Genomic DNA, 26,226 nt, shown 5'->3' on the forward strand with positions numbered 1-26,226 from the left:
CAGCCCCTCTTTTTCTCGCCCTCTGTTTCAGCCCCACTGTTTCAGCCTCTCTGTTTCTCGCCCTCTGTTTCAGCCCCTCTGTTTCTCGCCCCCTGTTTCTCGACCCCTGTTTCAGCCCCTCTGTTTCAGCCCCTCTGTTTCTCGCCCCATGTTTCAGCCCCTCTGTTTCAGCCCCCCTGTTTCTCGCCCCCTGTTTCAGCCCCTCTGTTTCAGCCCCTCTGTTTCTCGCCCTCTGTTTCAGCCCCTCTGTTTCTCGCCCTCTGTTTCTCGCCCTCTGTTTCAGCCCCTCTGTTTCAGCCCCTCTGTTTCAGCCCCTCTGTTTCAGCCCCTCTGTTTCTCGCCATCTGTTTCAGCCCCGCTGTTTCAGCCCCTCTGTTTCAGCCACTCTGTTTCTAGCCCTCTGTTTCAGCCCCTCTGTTTCAGCCCCTCTGTTTCAGCCCCTCGGTTTCTCGCCCTCTGTTTCTCGCCCCCTGTTTCAGCCCATCTGTTTCACCCCCTCGGTTTCTCGCCCTCTGTTTCAGCCCCTCTGTTTCAGCCCCTCTGTTTCTCGCCCTCTGTTTCAGCCCCTCTGTTTCTTGCCCTCTGTTTCAGCCCCTCTGTTTCTCACCCTCTGTTTCAGCCCCTCTGTTTCAGCCCCTCTGTATCTCGCCCCCTGTTTCAGCCCCTCTGTTTCTCGCCCTCTGTTTCAGCCCCTCTGTTTCTCGCCCTCTGTTTCTCGCCCTCTGTTTCAGCCCCTCTGTTTCAGCCCCTCTGTTTCTCGCCCTCTGTTTCAGCCCCTCTGTTTCTCGCCCTCTGTTTCAGCCCATCTCTTTCAGCCCCTCTGTTCAGCCACTCGGTTTCTCGCCCTCTGTTTCAGCCCCTCTGTTTCTCGCCCTCTGTTTCTCGCCCTCTGTTTCAGCCCCACTGTTTCTGCCCCTCTGTTTCTCGCCCTCTGTTTCAGACCCTCTGTTTCAGCTCCTCGGTTTCAGAACCTCTTTTTCTCACCCACTGTTTCAGCCCCTCTGCTTCTCGCCCTCTGTTTCAGCCCCTCTGTTTCAGCCCCTCCGTTTCTCGCCCTCTGTTTCAGCCCCTCTGTTTCATCTCCTCTGTATCAGCCCCTCTGTTTCTCGCTCTCTTATTCAGCCCCTCTGTTTCTCGCCCTCTGTTTCTCGCCCTCTGTTTCTCGCCCTCTGTTTCAGCCCCTCTGTTTCAGCCCCTCGGTTTCTCGCACTCTGTCTCAGCCCCTCTGTTTCAGCCCCTCTGATTCAGCACATCTGTTTCTCGCCCTCTGTTTCAGCCCCTCTGTTTCTCGCCCTCTGTTTCAGCCCCTCTGTTTCTCGCCCTCTGTTTCTCGCCCTCTGTTTCAGCCCCTCTGTTTCAGCCCCTCTGTTCCAGCCCCTCTGTTTCAGCCCCTCTGTTTCAGCCCCTCTGTTTCTAGCCCTCTGTTTCAGCCCCTCTGTTTCAGCCCCTCTGTTTCAGCCCCTCTGTTTCTCGCCCTCTGTTTCTCGCCCCCTGTTTCAGCCCCACTGTTTCAGCCCCTCGGTTTCTCGCCCTCTGTTTCAGCCCCTCTGTTTCAGCCCCTTTGTTTCAGCCCCTCTGTTTCAGCCCCTCTGTTTCTCGCCCTCTGTTTCAGTCCCTCTGTTTCTCGCCCTCTGTTTCAGCCCCTCTGTTTCAGCCCCTCTGTTTCAGCCCCTCTGTTCAGCCCCTCGGTTTCTCGCCCTCTGTTTCAGCCCCTCGGTTTCTCGCCCTCTGTTTCAGACCCTCTGTTTCTCGCCCTCTGTTTCAGCCCCTCTGTTTCAGCCCCTCTGTTTCAGCCCCTCTTTTTCTCGCCCTCTCTTTCAGCCCCTCTGTTTCAGCCCCTCTGTTTCAGCCCCTCTTTTTCTCGCCCTCTGTTTCAGCCCCTCTGTTTCAGCCCCTCTGTTTCTCGCCCTCTGTTTCAGCCCCTCTGTTTCTCGCCCCCTGTTTCTCGCCCCCGTTTCAGCCCCTCTCTTTCAGCCCCTCTGTTTCTCGCCCCATGTTTCAGCCCCTCTGTTTCAGCCCCCCTGTTTCTCGCCCCCTGTTTCAGCCCCTCTGTTTCAGCCCCTCTGTTTCTCGCCCTCTGTTTCAGCCCCTCTGTTTCTCGCCCTCTGTTTCTCGCCCTCTGTTTCAGCCCCTCTGTTTCAGCCCCTCTGTTTCAGCCCCTATGTTTCAGCCCCTCTGTTTCTCGCCCTCTGTTTCAGCCCCGCTGTTTCAGCCCCTCTGTTTCAGCCCCTCTGTTTCTAGCCCTCTGTTTCAGCCCCTCTGTTTCAGCCCCTCTGTTTCAGCCCCTCGGTTTCTCGCCCTCTGTTTCTCGCCCCCTGTTTCAGCCCCTCTGTTTCAGCCCCTCGGTTTCTCGCCCTCTGTTTCAGCCCCTCTGTTTCAGCCCCTCTGTTTCTCGCCCTCTGTTTCAGCCCCTCTGTTTCTCGCCCTCTGTTTCAGCCCATCTGTTTCAGCCCCTCTGTTTCAGCCACTCGGTTTCTCGCCCTCTGTTTCACCCCCTCGGTTTCTCGCCCTCTGTTTCAGCCCCTCTGTTTCAGCCCCTCTGTTTCAGCCCCTCCGTTTCAGCCCCTCTGTTTCAGCCCCTCTGTTTCTCGCCCTCTGTTTCAGCCCCTCGGATTCTCGCCCTCTGTTTCAGCCCCTCTGTTTCAGCCCCTCTGTTTCAGCCCCTCTGTTTCTCGCCCCATGTTCCAGCCCCTCTGTTTCAGCCCTCCTGTTTCTCGCCCCCTGTTTCAGCCCCTCTGTTTCAGCCCCTCTGTTTCTCGCCCTCTGTTTCAGCCCCTCTGTTTCTCGCCCTCTGTTTCTCGCCCTCTGTTTCAGCCCCTCTGTTTCAGCCCCTCTGTTTCAGCCCCTCTGTTTCAGCCCCTCTGTTTCTCGCCCTCTGTTTCAGCCCCGCTGTTTCAGCCCCTCTGTTTCAGCCCCTCTGTTTCTCGCCCCCTGTTTCAGCCCCTCTGTTTCAGCCCCTCTGTTTCTCGCCCTCTGTTTCAGCCCCTCTGTTTCTCGCCCTCTGTTTCAGCCCCACTGTTTCTGCCCCTCTGTTTCTCGCCCTCTGTTTCAGACCCTCTGTTTCAGCTCCTCGGTTTCAGAACCTCTTTTTCTCACCCACTGTTTCAGCCCCTCTGCTTCTCGCCCTCTGTTTCAGCCCCTCTGTTTCAGCCCCTCCGTTTCTCGCCCTCTGTTTCAGCCCCTCTGTTTCTCGCCCTCTGTTTCAGCCCCTCTGTTCCAGCCCCTCTGTTTCAGCCCCTCTGTTTCAGCCCCTCTGTTTCTAGCCCTCTGTTTCAGCCGCTCTGTTTCAGCCCCTCTGTTTCAGCCCCTCTGTTTCTCGCCTTCCGTTTCTCGCCCCCTGTTTCAGCCCCACTTTTTCAGCCCCTCGGTTTCTCGCCTTCTGTTTCAGCCCCTCTGTTTCAGCCCCTTTGTTTCAGCCCCTCTGTTTCAGCCCCTCTGTTTCTCGCCCTCTGTTTCAGCCCCTCTGTTTCTCGCCCTCTGTTTCAGCCCCTCTGTTTCAGCCCCTCTGTTTCAGCCCCTCTGTTCAGCCCCTCGGTTTCTCGCCCTCTGTTTCAGCCACTCGGTTTCTCGCCCTCTGTTTCAGCCCCTATGTTTCAGCCCCTCTGTTTCTCGCCCTCTGTTTCAGCCCCTCTGTTTCTCGCCCTCTGTTTCAGCCCCTCTGTTTCTCACCCTCTGTTTCAGCCCCTCTCTTTCAGCCCCTCTGTTTCTCGCCCTCTGTTTCAGCCCCTCGGTTTCTCGCCCTCTGTTTTAACCCCTCTGTTTCAGCCCCTCTGTTTCAGCCCCTCTGTTTCAGCCCCTCTGTTTCTCGCCCTCTGTTTCAGCCCCTCTGTTTTAGCCCCTCTGTTTCAGCCCCTCTTTTTCTCGCCCTCTCTTTCAGCCACTCTCTTTCAGCCCCTCTGTTTCAGCCCCTCTGTTTCAGCCCCTCTTTTTCTCGCCCTCTGTTTCAGCCCCACTGTTTCAGCCCCTCTGTTTCTCGCCCTCTGTTTCAGCCCCTCTGTTTCAGCCCCTCTTTTTCTCGCCCTCTGTTTCAGCGCCTCTGTTTCAGCCCCTCTGTTTCAGACCCTCTGTTTCAGCCCCTCTGTTTCTCGACCCCTGTTTCAGCCCCTCTGTTTTAGCCCCTCTGTTTCAGCCCCTCTGTTTCACCCCCTCTGTTTCAGCCCCTCTGTTTCTCGCCCTCTGTTTCAACCCCTCGGTTTCTCGCCCTCTGTTTTAGCCCCTCTGTTTCAGCCCCTCTGTTTCAGCCCCTCTGTTTCTAGCCCTCTGTTTCAGCCCCTCTGTTTCAGCCCCTCTGTTTCTCGCCCTCTGTTTCAGCCCCTCTGTTTCTCGCCCTCTGTTTCAGCCCATCTGTTTCAGCCCCTCTGTTCAGCCACTCGGTTTCTCGCCCTCTGTTTCAGCACGTCGGTTTCTCGCCCTCTGTTTCAGCCCCTCTGTTTCAGCCCTCTGTTTCAGCCCCTCTGTTTCAGCCCCTCTGTTTCTCGCCCTCTGTTTCAGCCCCTCTGTTTCTCGCCCTCTGTTTCAGCCCCTCTGTTTCTCACCCTCTGTTTCAGCCCCTCTGTTTCAGCCCCTCTGTTTCTCGCCCCCTGTTTCAGCCCCTCTGTTTCAGCCCCTCTGTTTCTCGCCCTCTGTTTCAGCCCCTCTGTTTCTCGCCCTCTGTTTCTCGCCCTCTGTTTCAGCCCCTCTGTTTCAGCCCCTCTGTTTCTCGCCCTCTGTTTCAGCCCCTCTGTTTCTTGCCCTCTGTTTCAGCCCATCTGTTTCAGCCCCTCTGTTCAGCCACTCGGTTTCTCGCCCTCTGTTTCAGCCCCTCTGTTTCTCGCCCTCTGTTTCTCGCCCTCTGTTTCAGCCCCACTGTTTCAGCCCCTCTGTTTCTCGCCCTCTGTTTCAGACCCTCTGTTTCAGCTCCTCTGTTTCAGCACCTCTTTTTCTCACCGACTGTTTCAGGCCCTCTGTTTCAGCCCCTCTGTTTCAGCCCCTCGGTTTCTCGCCCTCTGTTTCAGCCCCTCTGTTTCAGCTCCTCTGTTTCAGCCCCTCTGTTTCTCGCTCTCTTATTCAGCCCCTCTGTTTCTCGCCCGCTGTTTCATCCCCTCTGTTTGAGCCCCTCTGTTTCAGCCCCTCTGTTTCTCGCCCTCTGTTTCAGCCCGTCGGTTTCTCGCCCTCTGTTTCAGCCCCTCTGTTTCAGCCCCTCTGTTTCGGCCCCTCTGTTTCTCGCCCTCTGTTTCAACCCCTCGGTTTCTCGCCCTCTGTTTTAGCCCCTCTGTTTCTCGCCCTCAGTTTCAGCCCCTCTGTTTCAGCCCCTCTGTTTCTCACCCTCTGTTTGAGCACCTCGGTTTCTCGCCCTCTGTTTCAGCCCCTCTGTTTCAGCCCCTCTGTTTCACCCCTCGGTTTCTCACCATCTGTTTCAGCCCCTCTGTTTCAGCCCTTCTGTTTCTCGACCTCTGTTTCAGCCCCTCTGTTTCAGCCCCTCTGTTTCTCGCCCTCTGTTTCTCGCCGCCTGTTTCAGCCCCTCTGTTTCAGCCCCTCTGATTCAGCCCCTCTGTTTCTCGCCCTCAGTTTCAGCCCCTCTGTTTCAGCCCCTCTGTTTCAGCCCCTCTGTTTCTCGCCCTCTGTTTCTCGCCCTCTGTTTCAGCCCCTCTGTTTCAGCCCCTCTGTTTCAGACCCTCTGTTCAACCCCTCGGTTTCTCGCCCTCTGTTTCAGCCCCTCTGTTTCAGCCCCTCTGTTTCAGCCCCTCTGTTTCGCGCCCTCTGTTTCAGCCCCTCTGTTTCAGCCCCTCTGTTTCTCGCCCTCTGTTTCAGCCCCTCTGTTTCTCACCCTCTGTTTCAGCCCCTCTGTTTCCGCCCCTCTGTTTCTCGCCCTCTGTTTCAGCCCCTCTGTTTCAGCCCCTCTGTTTCTCGCCCTCTGTTTCAGCCCCTCTGTTTCTCGCCCTCTGTTTCTCACCCTCTGTTTCAGCCCCTCTGTTTCAGCCCCTCTGTTCCAGCCCCTCTGTTTCAGCCCATCTGTTTCAGCCCCTCTGTTTCTAGCCCTCTGTTTCAGCCCCTCTGTTTCAGCCCCTCTGTTTCAGCCCCTCTGTTTCTCGCCCTCTGTTTCTCGCCCCCTGTTTCAGCCCCACTGTTTCAGCCCCTCGGTTTCTCGCCCTCTGTTTCAGCCCCTCTGTTTCAGACCCTTTGTTTCAGCACCTCTGTTTCAGCCCCTCTGTTTCTCGCCCTCTGTTTCAGCCCCTCTGTTTCTCGCCCTCTGTTTCAGCCCCTCTGTTTCAGCCCCTCTGTTTCAGCCCCTCTGTTCAGCCCCTCGGTTTCTCGCCCTCTGTTTCAGCCCCTCTGTTTCTCGCCCTCTGTTTCAGCCCCTCTGTTTCAGCCCCTCTGTTTCTCGCCCTCTGTTTCAGCCCCTCTGTTTCTCGCCCTCTGTTTCAGCCCCTCTGTTTCTCACTCTCTGTTTCAGCCCCTCTGTTTCAGCCCCTCTGTTTCAGCCCCTCTGTTTCTCGCCCTCTGTTTCAGCCCCTCGGATTCTCGCAATCTGTTTCAGCCCCTCTGTTTCAGCCCCTCTGTTTCTCGCCCCCTGTTTCAGCCCCTCTGTTTCACCCCCTCGGTTTCTCGCCCTCTGTTTCAGCCCCTCTGTTTCAGCCCCTCTGTTTCAGCCCCTCTTTTTCTCGCCCTCTCTTTCAGCCCCTCTGTTTCAGCCCCTCTGTTTCAGCCCCTCTTTTTCTCGCCCTCTGTTTCAGCCCCACTGTTTCAGCCTCTCTGTTTCTCGCCCTCTGTTTCAGCCCCTCTGTTTCTCGCCCCCTGTTTCTCGACCCCTGTTTCAGCCCCTCTGTTTCAGCCCCTCTGTTTCTCGCCCCATGTTTCAGCCCCTCTGTTTCAGCCCCCCTGTTTCTCGCCCCCTGTTTCAGCCCCTCTGTTTCAGCCCCTCTGTTTCTCGCCCTCTGTTTCAGCCCCTCTGTTTCTCGCCCTCTGTTTCTCGCCCTCTGTTTCAGCCCCTCTGTTTCAGCCCCTCTGTTTCAGCCCCTCTGTTTCAGCCCCTCTGTTTCTCGCCATCTGTTTCAGCCCCTCTGTTTCAGCCCCTCTGTTTCAGCCACTCTGTTTCTAGCCCTCTGTTTCAGCCCCTCTGTTTCAGCCCCTCTGTTTCAGCCCCTCGGTTTCTCGCCCTCTGTTTCAGCCCCTCTGTTTCAGCCCCTCTGTTTCTCGCCCTCTGTTTCAGCCCCTCTGTTTCTCGCCCTCTGTTTCAGCCCCTCTGTTTCTCACTCTCTGTTTCAGCCCCTCTGTTTCAGCCCCTCTGTTTCAGCCCCTCTGTTTCTCGCCCTCTGTTTCAGCCCCTCGGATTCTCGCAATCTGTTTCAGCACCTCTGTTTCAGCCCCTCTGTTTCTCGCCCCCTGTTTCAGCCCCTCTGTTTCACCCCCTCGGTTTCTCGCCCTCTGTTTCAGCCCCTCTGTTTCAGCCCCTCTGTTTCAGCCCCTCTTTTTCTCGCCCTCTCTTTCAGCCCCTCTGTTTCAGCCCCTCTTTTTCTCGCCCTCTGTTTCAGCCCCACTGTTTCAGCCTCTCTGTTTCTCGCCCTCTGTTTCAGCCCCTCTGTTTCTCGCCCCCTGTTTCTCGACCCCTGTTTCAGCCCCTCTGTTTCAGCCCCTCTGTTTCTCGCCCCATGTTTCAGCCCCTCTGTTTCAGCCCCCCTGTTTCTCGCCCCCTGTTTCAGCCCCTCTGTTTCAGCCCCTCTGTTTCTCGCCCTCTGTTTCAGCCCCTCTGTTTCTCGCCCTCTGTTTCTCGCCCTCTGTTTCAGCCCCTCTGTTTCAGCCCCTCTGTTTCAGCCCCTCTGTTTCAGCCCCTCTGTTTCTCGCCATCTGTTTCAGCCCCGCTGTTTCAGCCCCTCTGTTTCAGCCACTCTGTTTCTAGCCCTCTGTTTCAGCCCCTCTGTTTCAGCCCCTCTGTTTCAGCCCCTCGGTTTCTCGCCCTCTGTTTCTCGCCCCCTGTTTCAGCCCATCTGTTTCACCCCCTCGGTTTCTCGCCCTCTGTTTCAGCCCCTCTGTTTCAGCCCCTCTGTTTCTCGCCCTCTGTTTCAGCCCCTCTGTTTCTTGCCCTCTGTTTCAGCCCCTCTGTTTCTCACCCTCTGTTTCAGCCCCTCTGTTTCAGCCCCTCTGTATCTCGCCCCCTGTTTCAGCCCCTCTGTTTCTCGCCCTCTGTTTCAGCCCCTCTGTTTCTCGCCCTCTGTTTCTCGCCCTCTGTTTCAGCCCCTCTGTTTCAGCCCCTCTGTTTCTCGCCCTCTGTTTCAGCCCCTCTGTTTCTCGCCCTCTGTTTCAGCCCATCTCTTTCAGCCCCTCTGTTCAGCCACTCGGTTTCTCGCCCTCTGTTTCAGCCCCTCTGTTTCTCGCCCTCTGTTTCTCGCCCTCTGTTTCAGCCCCACTGTTTCTGCCCCTCTGTTTCTCGCCCTCTGTTTCAGATCCTCTGTTTCAGCTCCTCGGTTTCAGCACCTCTTTTTCTCACCCACTGTTTCAGCCCCTCTGCTTCTCGCCCTCTGTTTCAGCCCCTCTGTTTCAGCCCCTCCGTTTCTCGCCCTCTGTTTCAGCCCCTCTGTTTCATCTCCTCTGTATCAGCCCCTCTGTTTCTCGCTCTCTTATTCAGCCCCTCTGTTTCTCGCCCTCTGTTTCTCGCCCTCTGTTTCTCGCCCTCTGTTTCAGCCCCTCTGTTTCAGCCCCTCGGTTTCTCGCACTCTGTCTCAGCCCCTCTGTTTCAGCCCCTCTGATTCAGCACATCTGTTTCTCGCCCTCTGTTTCAGCCCCTCTGTTTCTCGCCCTCTGTTTCAGCCCCTCTGTTTCTCGCCCTCTGTTTCTCGCCCTCTGTTTCAGCCCCTCTGTTTCAGCCCCTCTGTTCCAGCCCCTCTGTTTCAGCCCCTCTGTTTCAGCCCCTCTGTTTCTAGCCCTCTGTTTCAGCCCCTCTGTTTCAGCCCCTCTGTTTCAGCCCCTCTGTTTCTCGCCCTCTGTTTCTCGCCCCCTGTTTCAGCCCCACTGTTTCAGCCCCTCGGTTTCTCGCCCTCTGTTTCAGCCCCTCTGTTTCAGCCCCTTTGTTTCAGCCCCTCTGTTTCAGCCCCTCTGTTTCTCGCCCTCTGTTTCAGTCCCTCTGTTTCTCGCCCTCTGTTTCAGCCCCTCTGTTTCAGCCCCTCTGTTTCAGCCCCTCTGTTCAGCCCCTCGGTTTCTCGCCCTCTGTTTCAGCCCCTCGGTTTCTCGCCCTCTGTTTCAGACCCTCTGTTTCTCGCCCTCTGTTTCAGCCCCTCTGTTTCAGCCCCTCTGTTTCAGCCCCTCTTTTTCTCGCCCTCTCTTTCAGCCCCTCTGTTTCAGCCCCTCTGTTTCAGCCCCTCTTTTTCTCGCCCTCTGTTTCAGCCCCTCTGTTTCAGCCCCTCTGTTTCTCGCCCTCTGTTTCAGCCCCTCTGTTTCTCGCCCCCTGTTTCTCGCCCCCGTTTCAGCCCCTCTCTTTCAGCCCCTCTGTTTCTCGCCCCATGTTTCAGCCCCTCTGTTTCAGCCCCCCTGTTTCTCGCCCCCTGTTTCAGCCCCTCTGTTTCAGCCCCTCTGTTTCTCGCCCTCTGTTTCAGCCCCTCTGTTTCTCGCCCTCTGTTTCTCGCCCTCTGTTTCAGCCCCTCTGTTTCAGCCCCTCTGTTTCAGCCCCTATGTTTCAGCCCCTCTGTTTCTCGCCCTCTGTTTCAGCCCCGCTGTTTCAGCCCCTCTGTTTCAGCCCCTCTGTTTCTAGCCCTCTGTTTCAGCCCCTCTGTTTCAGCCCCTCTGTTTCAGCCCCTCGGTTTCTCGCCCTCTGTTTCTCGCCCCCTGTTTCAGCCCCTCTGTTTCAGCCCCTCGGTTTCTCGCCCTCTGTTTCAGCCCCTCTGTTTCAGCCCCTCTGTTTCTCGCCCTCTGTTTCAGCCCCTCTGTTTCTCGCCCTCTGTTTCAGCCCATCTGTTTCAGCCCCTCTGTTTCAGCCACTCGGTTTCTCGCCCTCTGTTTCACCCCCTCGGTTTCTCGCCCTCTGTTTCAGCCCCTCTGTTTCAGCCCCTCTGTTTCTCGCCCTCTGTTTCAGCCCCTCTGTTTCTCGCCCTCTGTTTCAGCCCCTCTGTTTCTCACCCTCTGTTTCAGCCCCTCTGTTTCAGCCCCTCTGTTTCTCGCTCCCTGTTTCAGCCCCTCTGTTTCAGCCCCTCTGTTTCTCGCCCTCGGTTTCAGCCCCTCTGTTTCTCGCCCTCTGTTTCTCGCCCTCTGTTTCAGCCCCTCTGTTTCAGCCCCTCTGTTTCTCGCCCTCTGTTTCAGCCCCTCTGTTTCTCGCCCTCTGTTTCAGCCCATCTGTTTCAGCCCCTCTGTTCAGCCACTCGGTTTCACGCCCTCTGTTTCAGCCCCTCTGTTTCTCGCCCTCTGTTTCTCGCCCTCTGTTTCAGCCCCACTGTTTCTGCCCCTCTGTTTCTCGCCCTCTGTTTCAGACCCTCTGTTTCAGCTCCTCTGTTTCAGCACCTCTTTTTCTCACCCACTGTTTCAGCCCCTCTGCTTCTCGCCCTCTGTTTCAGCCCCTCTGTTTCAGCCCCTCCGTTTCTCACCCTCTGTTTCAGCCCCTCTGTTTCAGCTCCTCTGTTTCAGCCCCTCTGTTTCTCGCCCTCTGTTTCTCGCCCTCTGTTTCAGCCCCTCTGTTTCTCGCCATCTGTTTCAGCCCCGCTGTTTCAGCCCCTCTGTTTCAGCCACTCTGTTTCTAGCCCTCTGTTTCAGCCCCTCTGTTTCAGCCCCTCTGTTTCAGCCCCTCGGTTTCTCGCCCTCTGTTTCTCGCCCCCTGTTTCAGCCCATCTGTTTCACCCCCTCGGTTTCTCGCCCTCTGTTTCAGCCCCTCTGTTTCAGCCCCTCTGTTTCTCGCCCTCTGTTTCAGCCCCTCTGTTTCTTGCCCTCTGTTTCAGCCCCTCTGTTTCTCACCCTCTGTTTCAGCCCCTCTGTTTCAGCCCCTCTGTATCTCGCCCCCTGTTTCAGCCCCTCTGTTTCTCGCCCTCTGTTTCAGCCCCTCTGTTTCTCGCCCTCTGTTTCTCGCCCTCTGTTTCAGCCCCTCTGTTTCAGCCCCTCTGTTTCTCGCCCTCTGTTTCAGCCCCTCTGTTTCTCGCCCTCTGTTTCAGCCCATCTCTTTCAGCACCTCTGTTCAGCCACTCGGTTTCTCGCCCTCTGTTTCAGCCCCTCTGTTTCTCGCCCTCTGTTTCTCGCCCTCTGTTTCAGCCCCACTGTTTCTGCCCCTCTGTTTCTCGCCCTCTGTTTCAGACCCTCTGTTTCAGCTCCTCGGTTTCAGCACCTCTTTTTCTCACCCACTGTTTCAGCCCCTCTGCTTCTCGCCCTCTGTTTCAGCCCCTCTGTTTCAGCCCCTCCGTTTCTCGCCCTCTGTTTCAGCCCCTCTGTTTCATCTCCTCTGTATCAGCCCCTCTGTTTCTCGCTCTCTTATTCAGCCCCTCTGTTTCTCGCCCTCTGTTTCTCGCCCTCTGTTTCTCGCCCTCTGTTTCAGCCCCTCTGTTTCAGCCCCTCGGTTTCTCGCACTCTGTCTCAGCCCCTCTGTTTCAGCCCCTCTGATTCAGCACATCTGTTTCTCGCCCTCTGTTTCAGCCCCTCTGTTTCTCGCCCTCTGTTTCAGCCCCTCTGTTTCTCGCCCCCTGTTTCTCGACCCCTGTTTCAGCCCCTCTGTTTCAGCCCCTCTGTTTCTCGCCCCATGTTTCAGCCCCTCTGTTTCAGCCCCCCTGTTTCTCGCCCCCTGTTTCAGCCCCTCTGTTTCAGCCCCTCTGTTTCTCGCCCTCTGTTTCAGCCCCTCTGTTTCTCGCCCTCTGTTTCTCGCCCTCTGTTTCAGCCCCTCTGTTTCAGCCCCTCTGTTTCAGCCCCTCTGTTTCAGCCCCTCTGTTTCTCGCCATCTGTTTCAGCCCCTCTGTTTCAGCCCCTCTGTTTCAGCCACTCTGTTTCTAGCCCTCTGTTTCAGCCCCTCTGTTTCAGCCCCTCTGTTTCAGCCCCTCGGTTTCTCGCCCTCTGTTTCAGCCCCTCTGTTTCAGCCCCTCTGTTTCTCGCCCTCTGTTTCAGCCCCTCTGTTTCTCGCCCTCTGTTTCAGCCCCTCTGTTTCTCACTCTCTGTTTCAGCCCCTCTGTTTCAGCCCCTCTGTTTCAGCCCCTCTGTTTCTCGCCCTCTGTTTCAGCCCCTCGGATTCTCGCAATCTGTTTCAGCCCCTCTGTTTCAGCCCCTCTGTTTCTCGCCCCCTGTTTCAGCCCCTCTGTTTCACCCCCTCGGTTTCTCGCCCTCTGTTTCAGCCCCTCTGTTTCAGCCCCTCTGTTTCAGCCCCTCTTTTTCTCGCCCTCTCTTTCAGCCCCTCTGTTTCAGCCCCTCTTTTTCTCGCCCTCTGTTTCAGCCCCACTGTTTCAGCCTCTCTGTTTCTCGCCCTCTGTTTCAGCCCCTCTGTTTCTCGCCCCCTGTTTCTCGACCCCTGTTTCAGCCCCTCTGTTTCAGCCCCTCTGTTTCTCGCCCCATGTTTCAGCCCCTCTGTTTCAGCCCCCCTGTTTCTCGCCCCCTGTTTCAGCCCCTCTGTTTCAGCCCCTCTGTTTCTCGCCCTCTGTTTCAGCCCCTCTGTTTCTCGCCCTCTGTTTCTCGCCCTCTGTTTCAGCCCCTCTGTTTCAGCCCCTCTGTTTCAGCCCCTCTGTTTCAGCCCCTCTGTTTCTCGCCATCTGTTTCAGCCCCGCTGTTTCAGCCCCTCTGTTTCAGCCACTCTGTTTCTAGCCCTCTGTTTCAGCCCCTCTGTTTCAGCCCCTCTGTTTCAGCCCCTCGGTTTCTCGCCCTCTGTTTCTCGCCCCCTGTTTCAGCCCATCTGTTTCACCCCCTCGGTTTCTCGCCCTCTGTTTCAGCCCCTCTGTTTCAGCCCCTCTGTTTCTCGCCCTCTGTTTCAGCCCCTCTGTTTCTTGCCCTCTGTTTCAGCCCCTCTGTTTCTCACCCTCTGTTTCAGCCCCTCTGTTTCAGCCCCTCTGTATCTCGCCCCCTGTTTCAGCCCCTCTGTTTCTCGCCCTCTGTTTCAGCCCCTCTGTTTCTCGCCCTCTGTTTCTCGCCCTCTGTTTCAGCCCCTCTGTTTCAGCCCCTCTGTTTCTCGCCCTCTGTTTCAGCCCCTCTGTTTCTCGCCCTCTGTTTCAGCCCATCTCTTTCAGCCCCTCTGTTCAGCCACTCGGTTTCTCGCCCTCTGTTTCAGCCCCTCTGTTTCTCGCCCTCTGTTTCTCGCCCTCTGTTTCAGCCCCACTGTTTCTGCCCCTCTGTTTCTCGCCCTCTGTTTCAGACCCTCTGTTTCAGCCCCTCCGTTTCTCGCCCTCTGTTTCAGCCCCTCTGTTTCATCTCCTCTGTATCAGCCCCTCTGTTTCTCGCTCTCTTATTCAGCCCCTCTGTTTCTCGCCCTCTGTTTCTCGCCCTCTGTTTCTCGCCCTCTGTTTCAGCCCCTCTGTTTCAGCCCCTCGGTTTCTCGCACTCTGTCTCAGCCCCTCTGTTTCAGCCCCTCTGATTCAGCACATCTGTTTCTCGCCCTCTGTTTCAGCCCCTCTGTTTCTCGCCCTCTGTTTCAGCCCCTCTGTTTCTCGCCCTCTGTTTCTCGCCCTCTGTTTCAGCCCCTCTGTTTCAGCCCCTCTGTTCCAGCCCCTCTGTTTCAGCCCCTCTGTTTCAGCCCCTCTGTTTCTAGCCCTCTGTTTCAGCCCCTCTGTTTCAGCCCCTCTGTTTCAGCCCCTCTGTTTCTCGCCCTCTGTTTCTCGCCCCCTGTTTCAGCCCCACTGTTTCAGCCCCTCGGTTTCTCGCCCTCTGTTTCAGCCCCTCTGTTTCAGCCCCTTTGTATCAGCCCCTCTGTTTCAGCCCCTCTGTTTCTCGCCCTCTGTTTCAGTCCCTCTGTTTCTCGCCCTCTGTTTCAGCCCCTCTGTTTCAGCCCCTCTGTTTCAGCCCCTCTGTTCAGCCCCTCGGTTTCTCGCCCTCTGTTTCAGCCCCTCGGTTTCTCGCCCTCTGTTTCAGACCCTCTGTTTCTCGCCCTCTGTTTCAGCCCCTCTGTTTCAGCCCCTCTGTTTCAGCCCCTCTTTTTCTCGCCCTCTCTTTCAGCCCCTCTGTTTCAGCCCCTCTGTTTCAGCCCCTCTTTTTCTCGCCCTCTCTTTCAGCCCCTCTGTTTCAGCCCCTCTGTTTCTCGCCCTCTGTTTCAGCCCCTCTGTTTCTCGCCCCCTGTTTCTCGCCCCCGTTTCAGCCCCTCTCTTTCAGCCCCTCTGTTTCTCGCCCCATGTTTCAGCCCCTCTGTTTCAGCCCCCCTGTTTCTCGCCCCCTGTTTCAGCCCCTCTGTTTCAGCCCCTCTGTTTCTCGCCCTCTGTTTCAGCCCCTCTGTTTCTCGCCCTCTGTTTCTCGCCCTCTGTTTCAGCCCCTCTGTTTCAGCCCCTCTGTTTCAGCCCCTATGTTTCAGCCCCTCTGTTTCTCGCCCTCTGTTTCAGCCCCGCTGTTTCAGCCCCTCTGTTTCAGCCCCTCTGTTTCTAGCCCTCTGTTTCAGCCCCTCTGTTTCAGCCCCTCTGTTTCAGCCCCTCGGTTTCTCGCCCTCTGTTTCTCGCCCCCTGTTTCAGCCCCTCTGTTTCAGCCCCTCGGTTTCTCGCCCTCTGTTTCAGCCCCTCTGTTTCAGCCCCTCTGTTTCTCGCCCTCTGTTTCAGCCCCTCTGTTTCTCGCCCTCTGTTTCAGCCCATCTGTTTCAGCCCCTCTGTTTCAGCCACTCGGTTTCTCGCCCTCTGTTTCACCCCCTCGGTTTCTCGCCCTCTGTTTCAGCCCCTCTGTTTCAGCCCCTCTGTTTCTCGCCCTCTGTTTCAGCCCCTCTGTTTCTCGCCCTCTGTTTCAGCCCCTCTGTTTCTCACCCTCTGTTTCAGCCCCTCTGTTTCAGCCCCTCTGTTTCTCGCTCCCTGTTTCAGCCCCTCTGTTTCAGCCCCTCTGTTTCTCGCCCTCGGTTTCAGCCCCTCTGTTTCTCGCCCTCTGTTTCTCGCCCTCTGTTTCAGCCCCTCTGTTTCAGCCCCTCTGTTTCTCGCCCTCTGTTTCAGCCCCTCTGTTTCTCGCCCTCTGTTTCAGCCCATCTGTTTCAGCCCCTCTGTTCAGCCACTCGGTTTCACGCCCTCTGTTTCAGCCCCTCTGTTTCTCGCCCTCTGTTTCTCGCCCTCTGTTTCAGCCCCACTGTTTCTGCCCCTCTGTTTCTCGCCCTCTGTTTCAGACCCTCTGTTTCAGCTCCTCTGTTTCAGCACCTCTTTTTCTCACCCACTGTTTCAGCCCCTCTGCTTCTCGCCCTCTGTTTCAGCCCCTCTGTTTCAGCCCCTCCGTTTCTCACCCTCTGTTTCAGCCCCTCTGTTTCAGCTCCTCTGTTTCAGCCCCTCTGTTTCTCGCCCTCTGTTTCTCGCCCTCTGTTTCAGCCCCTCTGTTTCTCGCCATCTGTTTCAGCCCCGCTGTTTCAGCCCCTCTGTTTCAGCCACTCTGTTTCTAGCCCTCTGTTTCAGCCCCTCTGTTTCAGCCCCTCTGTTTCAGCCCCTCGGTTTCTCGCCCTCTGTTTCTCGCCCCCTGTTTCAGCCCATCTGTTTCACCCCCTCGGTTTCTCGCCCTCTGTTTCAGCCCCTCTGTTTCAGCCCCTCTGTTTCTCGCCCTCTGTTTCAGCCCCTCTGTTTCTTGCCCTCTGTTTCAGCCCCTCTGTTTCTCACCCTCTGTTTCAGCCCCTCTGTTTCAGCCCCTCTGTATCTCGCCCCCTGTTTCAGCCCCTCTGTTTCTCGCCCTCTGTTTCAGCCCCTCTGTTTCTCGCCCTCTGTTTCTCGCCCTCTGTTTCAGCCCCTCTGTTTCAGCCCCTCTGTTTCTCGCCCTCTGTTTCAGCCCCTCTGTTTCTCGCCCTCTGTTTCAGCCCATCTCTTTCAGCACCTCTGTTCAGCCACTCGGTTTCTCGCCCTCTGTTTCAGCCCCTCTGTTTCTCGCCCTCTGTTTCTCGCCCTCTGTTTCAGCCCCACTGTTTCTGCCCCTCTGTTTCTCGCCCTCTGTTTCAGACCCTCTGTTTCAGCTCCTCGGTTTCAGCACCTCTTTTTCTCACCCACTGTTTCAGCCCCTCTGCTTCTCGCCCTCTGTTTCAGCCCCTCTGTTTCAGCCCCTCCGTTTCTCGCCCTCTGTTTCAGCCCCTCTGTTTCATCTCCTCTGTATCAGCCCCTCTGTTTCTCGCTCTCTTATTCAGCCCCTCTGTTTCTCGCCCTCTGTTTCTCGCCCTCTGTTTCTCGCCCTCTGTTTCAGCCCCTCTGTTTCAGCCCCTCGGTTTCTCGCACTCTGTCTCAGCCCCTCTGTTTCAGCCCCTCTGATTCAGCACATCTGTTTCTCGCCCTCTGTTTCAGCCCCTCTGTTTCTCGCCCTCTGTTTCAGCCCCTCTGTTTCTCGCCCTCTGTTTCTCGCCCTCTGTTTCAGCCCCTCTGTTTCAGCCCCTCTGTTCCAGCCCCTCTGTTTCAGCCCCTCTGTTTCAGCCCCTCTGTTTCTAGCCCTCTGTTTCAGCCCCTCTGTTTCAGCCCCTCTGTTTCAGCCCCTCTGTTTCTCGCCCTCTGTTTCTCGCCCCCTGTTTCAGCCCCACTGTTTCAGCCCCTCGGTTTCTCGCCCTCTGTTTCAGCCCCTCTGTTTCAGCCCCTTTGTTTCAGCCCCTCTGTTTCAGCCCCTCTGTTTCTCGCCCTCTGTTTCAGTCCCTCTGTTTCTCGCCCTCTGTTTCAGCCCCTCTGTTTCAGCCCCTCTGTTTCAGCCCCTCTGTTCAGCCCCTCGGTTTCTCGCCCTCTGTTTCAGCCCCTCGGTTTCTCGCCCTCTGTTTCAGACCCTCTGTTTCTCGCCCTCTGTTTCAGCCCCTCTGTTTCAGCCCCTCTGTTTCAGCCCCTCTTTTTCTCGCCCTCTCTTTCAGCCCCTCTGTTTCAGCCCCTCTGTTTCAGCCCCTCTTTTTCTCGCCCTCTGTTTCAGCCCCTCTGTTTCAGCCCCTCTGTTTCTCGCCCTCTGTTTCAGCCCCTCTGTTTCTCGCCCCCTATTTCTCGCCCCCGTTTCAGCCCCTCTCTTTCAGCCCCTCTGTTTCTCGCCCCATGTTTCAGCCCCTCTGTTTCAGCCCCCCTGTTTCTCGCCCCCTGTTTCAGCCCCTCTGTTTCAGCCCCTCTGTTTCTCGCCCTCTGTTTCAGCCCCTCTGTTTCTCGCCCTCTGTTTCTCGCCCTCTGTTTCAGCCCCTCTGTTTCAGCCCCTCTGTTTCAGCCCCTATGTTTCAGCCCCTCTGTTTCTCGCCCTCTGTTTCAGCCCCGCTGTTTCAGCCCCTCTGTTTCAGCCCCTCTGTTTCTAGCCCTCTGTTTCAGCCCCTCTGTTTCAGCCCCTCTGTTTCAGCCCCTCGGTTTCTCGCCCTCTGTTTCTCGCCCCCTGTTTCAGCCCCTCTGTTTCAGCCCCTCGGTTTCTCGCCCTCTGTTTCAGCCCCTCTGTTTCAGCCCCTCTGTTTCTCGCCCTCTGTTTCAGCCCCTCTGTTTCTCGCCCTCTGTTTCAGCCCATCTGTTTCAGCCCCTCTGTTTCAGCCACTCGGTTTCTCGCCCTCTGTTTCACCCCCTCGGTTTCTCGCCCTCTGTTTCAGCCCCTCTGTTTCAGCCCCTCTGTTTCTCGCCCTCTGTTTCAGCCCCTCTGTTTCTCGCCCTCTGTTTCAGCCCCTCTGTTTCTCACCCTCTGTTTCAGCCCCTCTGTTTCAGCCCCTCTGTTTCTCGCTCCCTGTTTCAGCCCCTCTGTTTCAGCCCCTCTGTTTCTCGCCCTCGGTTTCAGCCCCTCTGTTTCTCGCCCTCTGTTTCTCGCCCTCTGTTTCAGCCCCTCTGTTTCAGCCCCTCTGTTTCTCGCCCTCTGTTTCAGCCCCTCTGTTTCTCGCCCTCTGTTTCAGCCCATCTGTTTCAGCCCCTCTGTTCAGCCACTCGGTTTCACGCCCTCTGTTTCAGCCCCTCTGTTTCTCGCCCTCTGTTTCTCGCCCTCTGTTTCAGCCCCACTGTTTCTGCCCCTCTGTTTCTCGCCCTCTGTTTCAGACCCTCTGTTTCAGCTCCTCTGTTTCAGCACCTCTTTTTCTCACCCACTGTTTCAGCCCCTCTGCTTCTCGCCCTCTGTTTCAGCCCCTCTGTTTCAGCCCCTCCGTTTCTCACCCTCTGTTTCAGCCCCTCTGTTTCAGCTCCTCTGTTTCAGCCCCTCTGTTTCTCGCCCTCTGTTTCTCGCCCTCTGTTTCAGCCCCACTGTTTCTGCCCCTCTGTTTCTCGCCCTCTGTTTCAGACCCTCTGTTTCAGCTCCTCTGTTTCAGCACCTCTTTTTCTCACCCACTGTTTCAGCCCCTCTGCTTCTCGCCCTCTGTTTCAGCCCCTCTGTTTCAGCCCCTCTGTTTCTCGCCCTCTGTTTCAGCCCCTCTGTTTCTCGCCCCCTGTTTCTCGCCCCCTGTTTCAGCCCCTCTCTTTCAGCCCCTCTGTTTCTCGCCCCATGTTTCAGCCCCTCTGTTTCAGCCCCCCTGTTTCTCGCCCCCTGTTTCAGCCCCTCTGTTTCAGCCCCTCTGTTTCTCGCCCTCTGTTTCAGCCCCTCTGTTTCTCGCCCTCTGTTTCTCGCCCTCTGTTTCAGCCCCTCTGTTTCAGCCCCTCTGTTTCAGCCCCTATGTTTCAGCCCCTCTGTTTCTCGCCCTCTGTTTCAGCCCCGCTGTTTCAGCCCCTCTGTTTCAGCCCCTCTGTTTCTAGCCCTCTGTTTCAGCCCCTCTGTTTCAGCCCCTCTGTTTCAGCCCCTCGGTTTCTCGCCCTCTGTTTCTCGCCCCCTGTTTCAGCCCCTCTGTTTCAGCCCCTCGGTTTCTCGCTCTCTGTTTCAGCCCCTCTGTTTCAGCCCCTCTGTTTCTCGCCCTCTGTTTCAGCCCCTCTGTTTCTCGCCCTCTGTTTCAGCCCATCTGTTTCAGCCCCTCTGTTTCAGCCACTCGGTTTCTCGCCCTCTGTTTCACCCCCTCGGTTTCTCGCCCTCTGTTTCAGCCCCTCTGTTTCAGCCCCTCTGTTTCTCGCCCTCTGTTTCAGCCCCTCTGTTTCTCGCCCTCTGTTTCAGCCCCTCTGTTTCTCACCCTCTGTTTCAGCCCCTCTGTTTCAGCCCCTCTGTTTCTCGCTCCCTGTTTCAGCCCCTCTGTTTCAGCCCCTCTGTTTCTCGCCCTCGGTTTCAGCCCCTCTGTTTCTCGCCCTCTGTTTCTCGCCCTCTGTTTCAGCCCCTCTGTTTCAGCCCCTCTGTTTCTCGCCCTCTGTTTCAGCCCCTCTGTTTCTCGCCCTCTGTTTCAGCCCATCTGTTTCAGCCCCTCTGTTCAGCCACTCGGTTTCTCGCCCTCTGTTTCAGCCCCTCTGTTTCTCGCCCTCTGTTTCTCGCCCTCTGTTTCAGCCCCACTGTTTCTGCCCCTCTGTTTCTCGCCCTCTGTTTCAGAAACCTCTGTTTCAGCTCCTCTGTTTCAGCACCTCTTTTTCTCACCCACTGTTTCAGCCCCTCTGCTTCTCGCCCTCTGTTTCAGCCCCTCTGTTTCAGCCCCTCCGTTTCTCACCCTCTGTTTCAGCCCCTCTGTTTCAGCTCCTCTGTTTCAGCCCCTCTGTTTCTCGCCCTCTGTTTCTCGCCCTCTGTTTCAGCCCCACTGTTTCTGCCCCTCTGTTTCTCGCCCTCTGTTTCAGACCCTCTGTTTCAGCTCCTCTGTTTCAGCACCTCTTTTTCTCACCCACTGTTTCAGCCCCTCTGCTTCTCGCCCTCTGTTTCAGCCCCTCTGTTTCAGCCCCTCTGTTTCTCGCCCTCTGTTTCAGCCCCTCTGTTTGAGCCCCTCTGTTTCAGCCCCTCTGTTTCTCGCCCTCTGTTTCAGCCCATCTGTTTCAGCCCCTCTGTTCAGCCACTCGGTTTCTCGCCCTCTGTTTCACCCCCTCGGTTTCTCGCCCTCTGTTTCAGCCCCTCTGTTTCAGCCCCTCTGTTTCTCGCCCTCTGTTTCAGCCCCTCTGTTTCAGCCCCTCTGATTCTCGCCCTCTGTTTCAGCCCCTCTGTTTCTCGCCCTCTGTTTCAGCCCATCTGTTTCAGCCCCTCTGTTCAGCCACTCGGTTTCTCGCCCTCTGTTTCACCCCCTCGGTTTCTCGCCCTCTGTTTCAGCCCCTCTGTTTCAGCCCCTCTGTTTCTCGCCCTCTGTTTCAGCCCCTCTGTTTCTCGCCCTCTGTTTCAGCCCCTCTGTTTCTCACCCTCTGTTTCAGCCCCTCTGTTTCAGCCCCTCTGTTTCTCGCCCCCTGTTTCAGCCCCTCTGTTTCAGCCCCTCTGTTTCTCGCCCTCGGTTTCAGCCCCTCTGTTTCTCGCCCTCTGTTTCTCGCCCTCTGTTTCAGCCCCTCTGTTTCAGCCCCTCTGTTTCTCGCCCTCTGTTTCAGCCCCTCTGTTTCTCGCCCTCTGTTTCAGCCCATCTGTTTCAGCCCCTCTGTTCAGCCACTCGGTTTCTCGCCCTCTGTTTCAGCCCCTCTGTTTCTCGCCCTCTGTTTCTCGCCCTCTGTTTCAGCCCCACTGTTTCTGCCCCTCTGTTTCTCGCCCTCTGTTTCAGAATCTCTGTTTCAGCTCCTCTGTTTCAGCACCTCTTTTTCTCACCCACTGTTTCAGCCCCTCTGCTTCTCGCCCTCTGTTTCAGCCCCTCTGTTTCAGCCGCTCCGTTTCTCGCCCTCTGTTTCAGCTCCTCTGTTTCAGCTCCTCTGTTTCAGCCCCTCTGTTTCTCGCCCCCTGTTTCAGCCCCTCTGTTTCAGCCCCTCTGTTTCTCGCCCTCGGTTTCAGCCCCTCTGTTTCTCGCCCTCTGTTTCTCGCCCTCTGTTTCAGCCCCTCTGTTTCAGCCCCTCTGTTTCTCGCCCTCTGTTTCAGCCCCTCTGTTTCTCGCCCTCTGTTTCAGCCCATCTGTTTCAGCCCCTCTGTTCAGCCACTCGGTTTCTCGCCCTCTGTTTCAGCCCCTCTGTTTCTCGCCCTCTGTTTCTCGCCCTCTGTTTCAGCCCCACTGTTTCTGCCCCTCTGTTTCTCGCCCTCTGTTTCAGAATCTCTGTTTCAGCTCCTCTGTTTCAGCACCTCTTTTTCTCACCCACTGTTTCAGCCCCTCTGCTTCTCGCCCTCTGTTTCAGCCCCTCTGTTTCAGCCGCTCCGTTTCTCGCCCTCTGTTTCAGCTCCTCTGTTTCAGCTCCTCTGTTTCAGCCCCTCTGTTTCTCGCCCTCTGTTTCTCGCCCTCTGTTTCAGCCCCACTGTTTCTGCCCCTCTGTTTCTCGCCCTCTGTTTCAGACCCTCTGTTTCAGCTCCTCTGTTTCAGCACCTCTTTTTCTCACCCACTGTTTCAGCCTCTCTGCTACTCGCCCTCTGTTTCAGCCCCTCTGTTTCAGCCCCTCTGTTTCTCGCCCTCTGTTTCAGCCCCTCTGTTTGAGCCCCTCTGTTTCAGCCCCTCTGTTTCTCGCCCTCTGTTTCAGCCCCTCGGTTTCTCGCCCTCTGTTTCAGCCCCTCTGTTTCAGCCCCTCTGTTTCTCGCCCTCTGTTTCAACCCCTCGGTTTCTCGCCCTCTGTTTTAGCCCCTCTGTTTGAGCCCCTCTGTTTCAGCCCCTCTGTTTCAGCCCCTCTGTTTCTCACCCTCTGTTTGAGCACCTCGGTTTCTCCCCCTCTGTTTCAGCCCCTCTGTTTCAGCCCCTCTGTTTCACCCCTCGGTTTCTCACCCTCTGTTTCAGCCCCACTGTTTCAGCCCTTCTGTTTCTCGCCCTCTGTTTCAGCCCCTCTGTTTCTCACCCTCTGTTTCAGCCCCTCTGATTCAGCCGCTCTGTTTCTCACCCTCTGTTTCAGCCCCTCTGTTTCAGCCCCTCTGTTTATCGCCCTCTGTTTCTCGCCCCCTGTTTCAGCCCCTCTGTTTCAGCCCCTCTGTTTCAGCCCCTCTGTTTCTCGCCCTCAGTTTCAGCCCCTCTGTTTCAGCCCCTCTGTTTCTCGCCCTCTGTTTCTCGCCCCCTGTTTCAGCCCCTCTGTTTCAGCCCCTCGGTTTCTCGCACTCTGTTTCAGCCCCTCTGTTTCAGCCCCTCTGTTTCTCGCCCTCTGTTTCTCGCCCTCTGTTTCTTCCCCTCTGTTTCAGCCCCTCTGTTTCAGCCCCTCTGTTCAGCCACTCGGTTTCTCGCCCTCTGTTTCAGCCCCTCTGTTTCAGCCCCTCTGTTTCAGCACCTCTGTTTCTCGCCCTCTGTTTCAGCCCCTCTGTTTCTCGCCCCCTGTTTCAGCCCCTCTGTTTCAGCCCCTCTGTTTCTCGCCCTCTGTTTCAGCCACTCTGTTTCTCGCCCTCTGTTTCTCGCCCTCTGTTTCAGCCCCTCTGTTTCAGCCCCACTGTTTCAGCCCCTCTGTTTCTCGCCCCCTGTTTCAGCCCCTCTGTTTCAGCCCCTCTGTTTCTCGCCCCCTGTTTCAGCCCCTCTGTTTCTCGCCCTCTGTTTCTCGCCCTCTGTTTCAGCCCCTCTGTTTCAGCCCCTCTGTTTCAGCCCCTCTGTTTCAGCCCCTCTGTTTCAGCCCCTCTTTTTCTCGCCCTCTGTTTCAGCCCCTCTGTTTCAGCCCCTCTGTTTCAGCCCCTCTTTTTCTCGCCCTCTGTTTCAGCCCCACTGTTTCAGCCCCTGTGTTTCTCGCCCTCTGTTTCAGCCCCTCTGTTTATGCCCCACTGTTTCTCGCCCTCTGTTTCTCGCCCCCTGTTTCAGCCCCACTGTTTCAGCCCCTCGGTTTCTCGCCCTCTGTTTCAGCCCCTCTGTTTCAGCCCCTTTGTTTCAGCCCCTCTGTTTCAGCCCCTCTGTTTCTCGCCCTCTGTTTCAGCCCCTCTGTTTCTCGCCCTCTGTTTCAGCCCCTCTGTTTCAGCCCCTCTGTTTCAGCCCCTCTGTTCAGCCCCTCGGTTTCTCGCCCTCTGTTTCAGCCCCTCGGTTTCTCGCCCTCTGTTTCAGCCCCTCTGTTTCAGCCCCTCTGTTTCTCGCCCTCTGTTTCAGCCCCTCTGTTTCTCGCCCTCTGTTTCAGCCCCTCTGTTTCTCACCCTCTGTTTCAGCCCCTCTGTTTCAGCCCCTCTGTTTCAGCCCCTCTGTTTCTCGCCCTCGGATTCTCGCCCTCTGTTTCAGCCCCTCTGTTTCAGCCCCTCTATTTCTCGCCCTCTGTTTCAGCCCCTCTGTTTCAGCCCCTCTGTTTCAGCCCCTCTTTTTCTCGCCCTCTCTTTCAGCCCCTCTGTTTCAGCCCCTCTGTTTCAGCCCCTCTTTTTCTCGCCCTCTGTTTCAGCCCCACTGTTTCAGCCCATCTGTTTCTCGCCCTCTGTTTCCGCCCCTCTGTTTCACGCCCCCTGTTTCTCGCCCCCTGTTTCAGCCCCTCTCTTTCAGCCCCTCTGTTTCTCGCCCCATGTTTCAGCCCCTCTGTTTCAGCCCCTCTGTTTCTCGCCCACTGTTTCAGACCCTCTGTTTCAGCCCCTCTGTTTCTCGCCCTCTGTTTCAGCCCCTCTGTTTCTCGCCCTCTGTTTCTCGCCCTCTGTTTCAGCCCCACTGTTTCTGCCCCTCTGTTTCTCGCCCTCTGTTTCAGAATCTCTGTTTCAGCTCCTCTGTTTCAGCACCTCTTTTTCTCACCCACTGTTTCAGCCCCTCTGCTTCTCGCCCTCTGTTTCAGCCCCTCTGTTTCAGCCGCTCCGTTTCTCGCCCTCTGTTTCAGCTCCTCTGTTTCAGCTCCTCTGTTTCAGCCCCTCTGTTTCTCGCCCTCTGTTTCTCGCCCTCTGTTTCAGCCCCACTGTTTCTGCCCCTCTGTTTCTCGCCCTCTGTTTCAGACCCTCTGTTTCAGCTCCTCTGTTTCAGCACCTCTTTTTCTCACCCACTGTTTCAGCCTCTCTGCTACTCGCCCTCTGTTTCAGCCCCTCTGTTTCAGCCCCTCTGTTTCTCGCCCTCTGTTTCAGCCCCTCTGTTTGAGCCCCTCTGTTTCAGCCCCTCTGTTTCTCGCCCTCTGTTTCAGCCCCTCGGTTTCTCGCCCTCTGTTTCAGCCCCTCTGTTTCAGCCCCTCTGTTTCTCGCCCTCTGTTTCAACCCCTCGGTTTCTCGCCCTCTGTTTTAGCCCCTCTGTTTGAGCCCCTCTGTTTCAGCCCCTCTGTTTCAGCCCCTCTGTTTGAGCACCTCGGTTTCTCGCCCTCTGTTTCAGCCCCTCTGTTTCAGCCCCTCTGTTTCACCCCTCGGTTTCTCACCCTCTGTTTCAGCCCCACTGTTTCAGCCCTTCTGTTTCTCGCCCTCTGTTTCAGCCCCTCTGTTTCTCACCCTCTGTTTCAGCCCCTCTGATTCAGCCGCTCTGTTTCTCACCCTCTGTTTCAGCCCCTCTGTTTCAGCCCCTCTGTTTATCGCCCTCTGTTTCTCGCCCCCTGTTTCAGCCCCTCTGTTTCAGCCCCTCTGTTTCAGCCCCTCTGTTTCTCGCCCTCAGTTTCAGCCTCTCTTTTTCAGCCCCTCTGTTTCTCGCCCTCTGTTTCTCGCCCCCTGTTTCAGCCCCTCTGTTTCAGCCCCTCGGTTTCTCGCCCTCTGTTTCAGCCCCTCTGTTTCAGCCCCTCTGTTTCTCGCCCTCTGTTTCTCGCCCTCTGTTTCTTCCCCTCTGTTTCAGCCCCTCTGTTTCAGCCCCTCTGTTCAGCCACTCGGTTTCTCGCCCTCTGTTTCAGCCCCTCTGTTTCAGCCCCTCTGTTTCAGCACCTCTGTTTCTCGCCCTCTGTTTCAGCCCCTCTGTTTCTCGCCCCCTGTTTCAGCCCCTCTGTTTCAGCCCCTCTGTTTCTCGCCCTCTGTTTCAGCCACTCTGTTTCTCGCCCTCTGTTTCTCGCCCTCTGTTTCAGCCCCTCTGTTTCAGCCCCACTGTTTCAGCCCCTCTGTTTCTCGCCCCCTGTTTCAGCCCCTCTGTTTCAGCCCCTCTGTTTCTCGCCCCCTGTTTCAGCCCCTCTGTTTCTCGCCCTCTGTTTCTCGCCCTCTGTTTCAGCCCCTCTGTTTCAGCCCCTCTGTTTCAGCCCCTCTGTTTCAGCCCCTCTGTTTCAGCCCCTCTTTTTCTCGCCCTCTGTTTCAGCCCCTCTGTTTCAGCCCCTCTGTTTCAGCCCCTCTTTTTCTCGCCCTCTGTTTCAGCCCCACTGTTTCAGCCCCTGTGTTTCTCGCCCTCTGTTTCAGCCCCTCTGTTTATGCCCCACTGTTTCTCGCCCTCTGTTTCTCGCCCCCTGTTTCAGCCCCACTGTTTCAGCCCCTCGGTTTCTCGCCCTCTGTTTCAGCCCCTCTGTTTCAGCCCCTTTGTTTCAGCCCCTCTGTTTCAGCCCCTCTGTTTCTCGCCCTCTGTTTCAGCCCCTCTGTTTCTCGCCCTCTGTTTCAGCCCCTCTGTTTCAGCCCCTCTGTTTCAGCCCCTCTGTTCAGCCCCTCGGTTTCTCGCCCTCTGTTTCAGCCCCTCGGTTTCTCGCCCTCTGTTTCAGCCCCTCTGTTTCAGCCCCTCTGTTTCTCGCCCTCTGTTTCAGCCCCTCTGTTTCTCGCCCTCTGTTTCAGCCCCTCTGTTTCTCACCCTCTGTTTCAGCCCCTCTGTTTCAGCCCCTCTGTTTCAGCCCCTCTGTTTCTCGCCCTCGGATTCTCGCCCTCTGTTTCAGCCCCTCTGTTTCAGCCCCTCTGTTTCTCGCCCTCTGTTTCAGCCCCTCTGTTTCAGCCCCTCTGTTTCAGCCCCTCTTTTTCTCGCCCTCTCTTTCAGCCCCTCTGTTTCAGCCCCTCTGTTTCAGCCCCTCTTTTTCTCGCCCTCTGTTTCAGCCCCACTGTTTCAGCCCATCTGTTTCTCGCCCTCTGTTTCCGCCCCTCTGTTTCACGCCCCCTGTTTCTCGCCCCCTGTTTCAGCCCCTCTCTTTCAGCCCCTCTGTTTCTCGCCCCATGTTTCAGCCCCTCTGTTTCAGCCCCTCTGTTTCTCGCCCACTGTTTCAGACCCTCTGTTTCAGCCCCTCTGTTTCTCGCCCTCTGTTTCAGCCCCTCTGTTTCTCGCCCTCTGTTTCTCGCCCTCTGTTTCAGCCCCTCTGATTCAGCCCCTCTGTTTCAGCCCCTCTGTTTCAGCCCCTCTGTTTCTCGCCCTCTGTTTCAGCCCCGCTGTTTCAGCCCCTCTGTTTCAGCCCCTCTGTTTCTAGCCCTCAGTTTCAGGCCCTCTGTTTCAGCCCCTCTGTTTCAGCCCCTCTGTTTCTCGCCCTCTGTTTCTCGCCCCCTGTTTCAGCACCTCTGTTTCAGCCCCTC

The sequence above is a fragment of the Chiloscyllium punctatum genome, chromosome 32, assembly GCF_047496795.1.
Source record: "Chiloscyllium punctatum isolate Juve2018m chromosome 32, sChiPun1.3, whole genome shotgun sequence".
In the NCBI taxonomy this organism is placed as follows: Eukaryota; Metazoa; Chordata; class Chondrichthyes; order Orectolobiformes; family Hemiscylliidae; genus Chiloscyllium; species Chiloscyllium punctatum.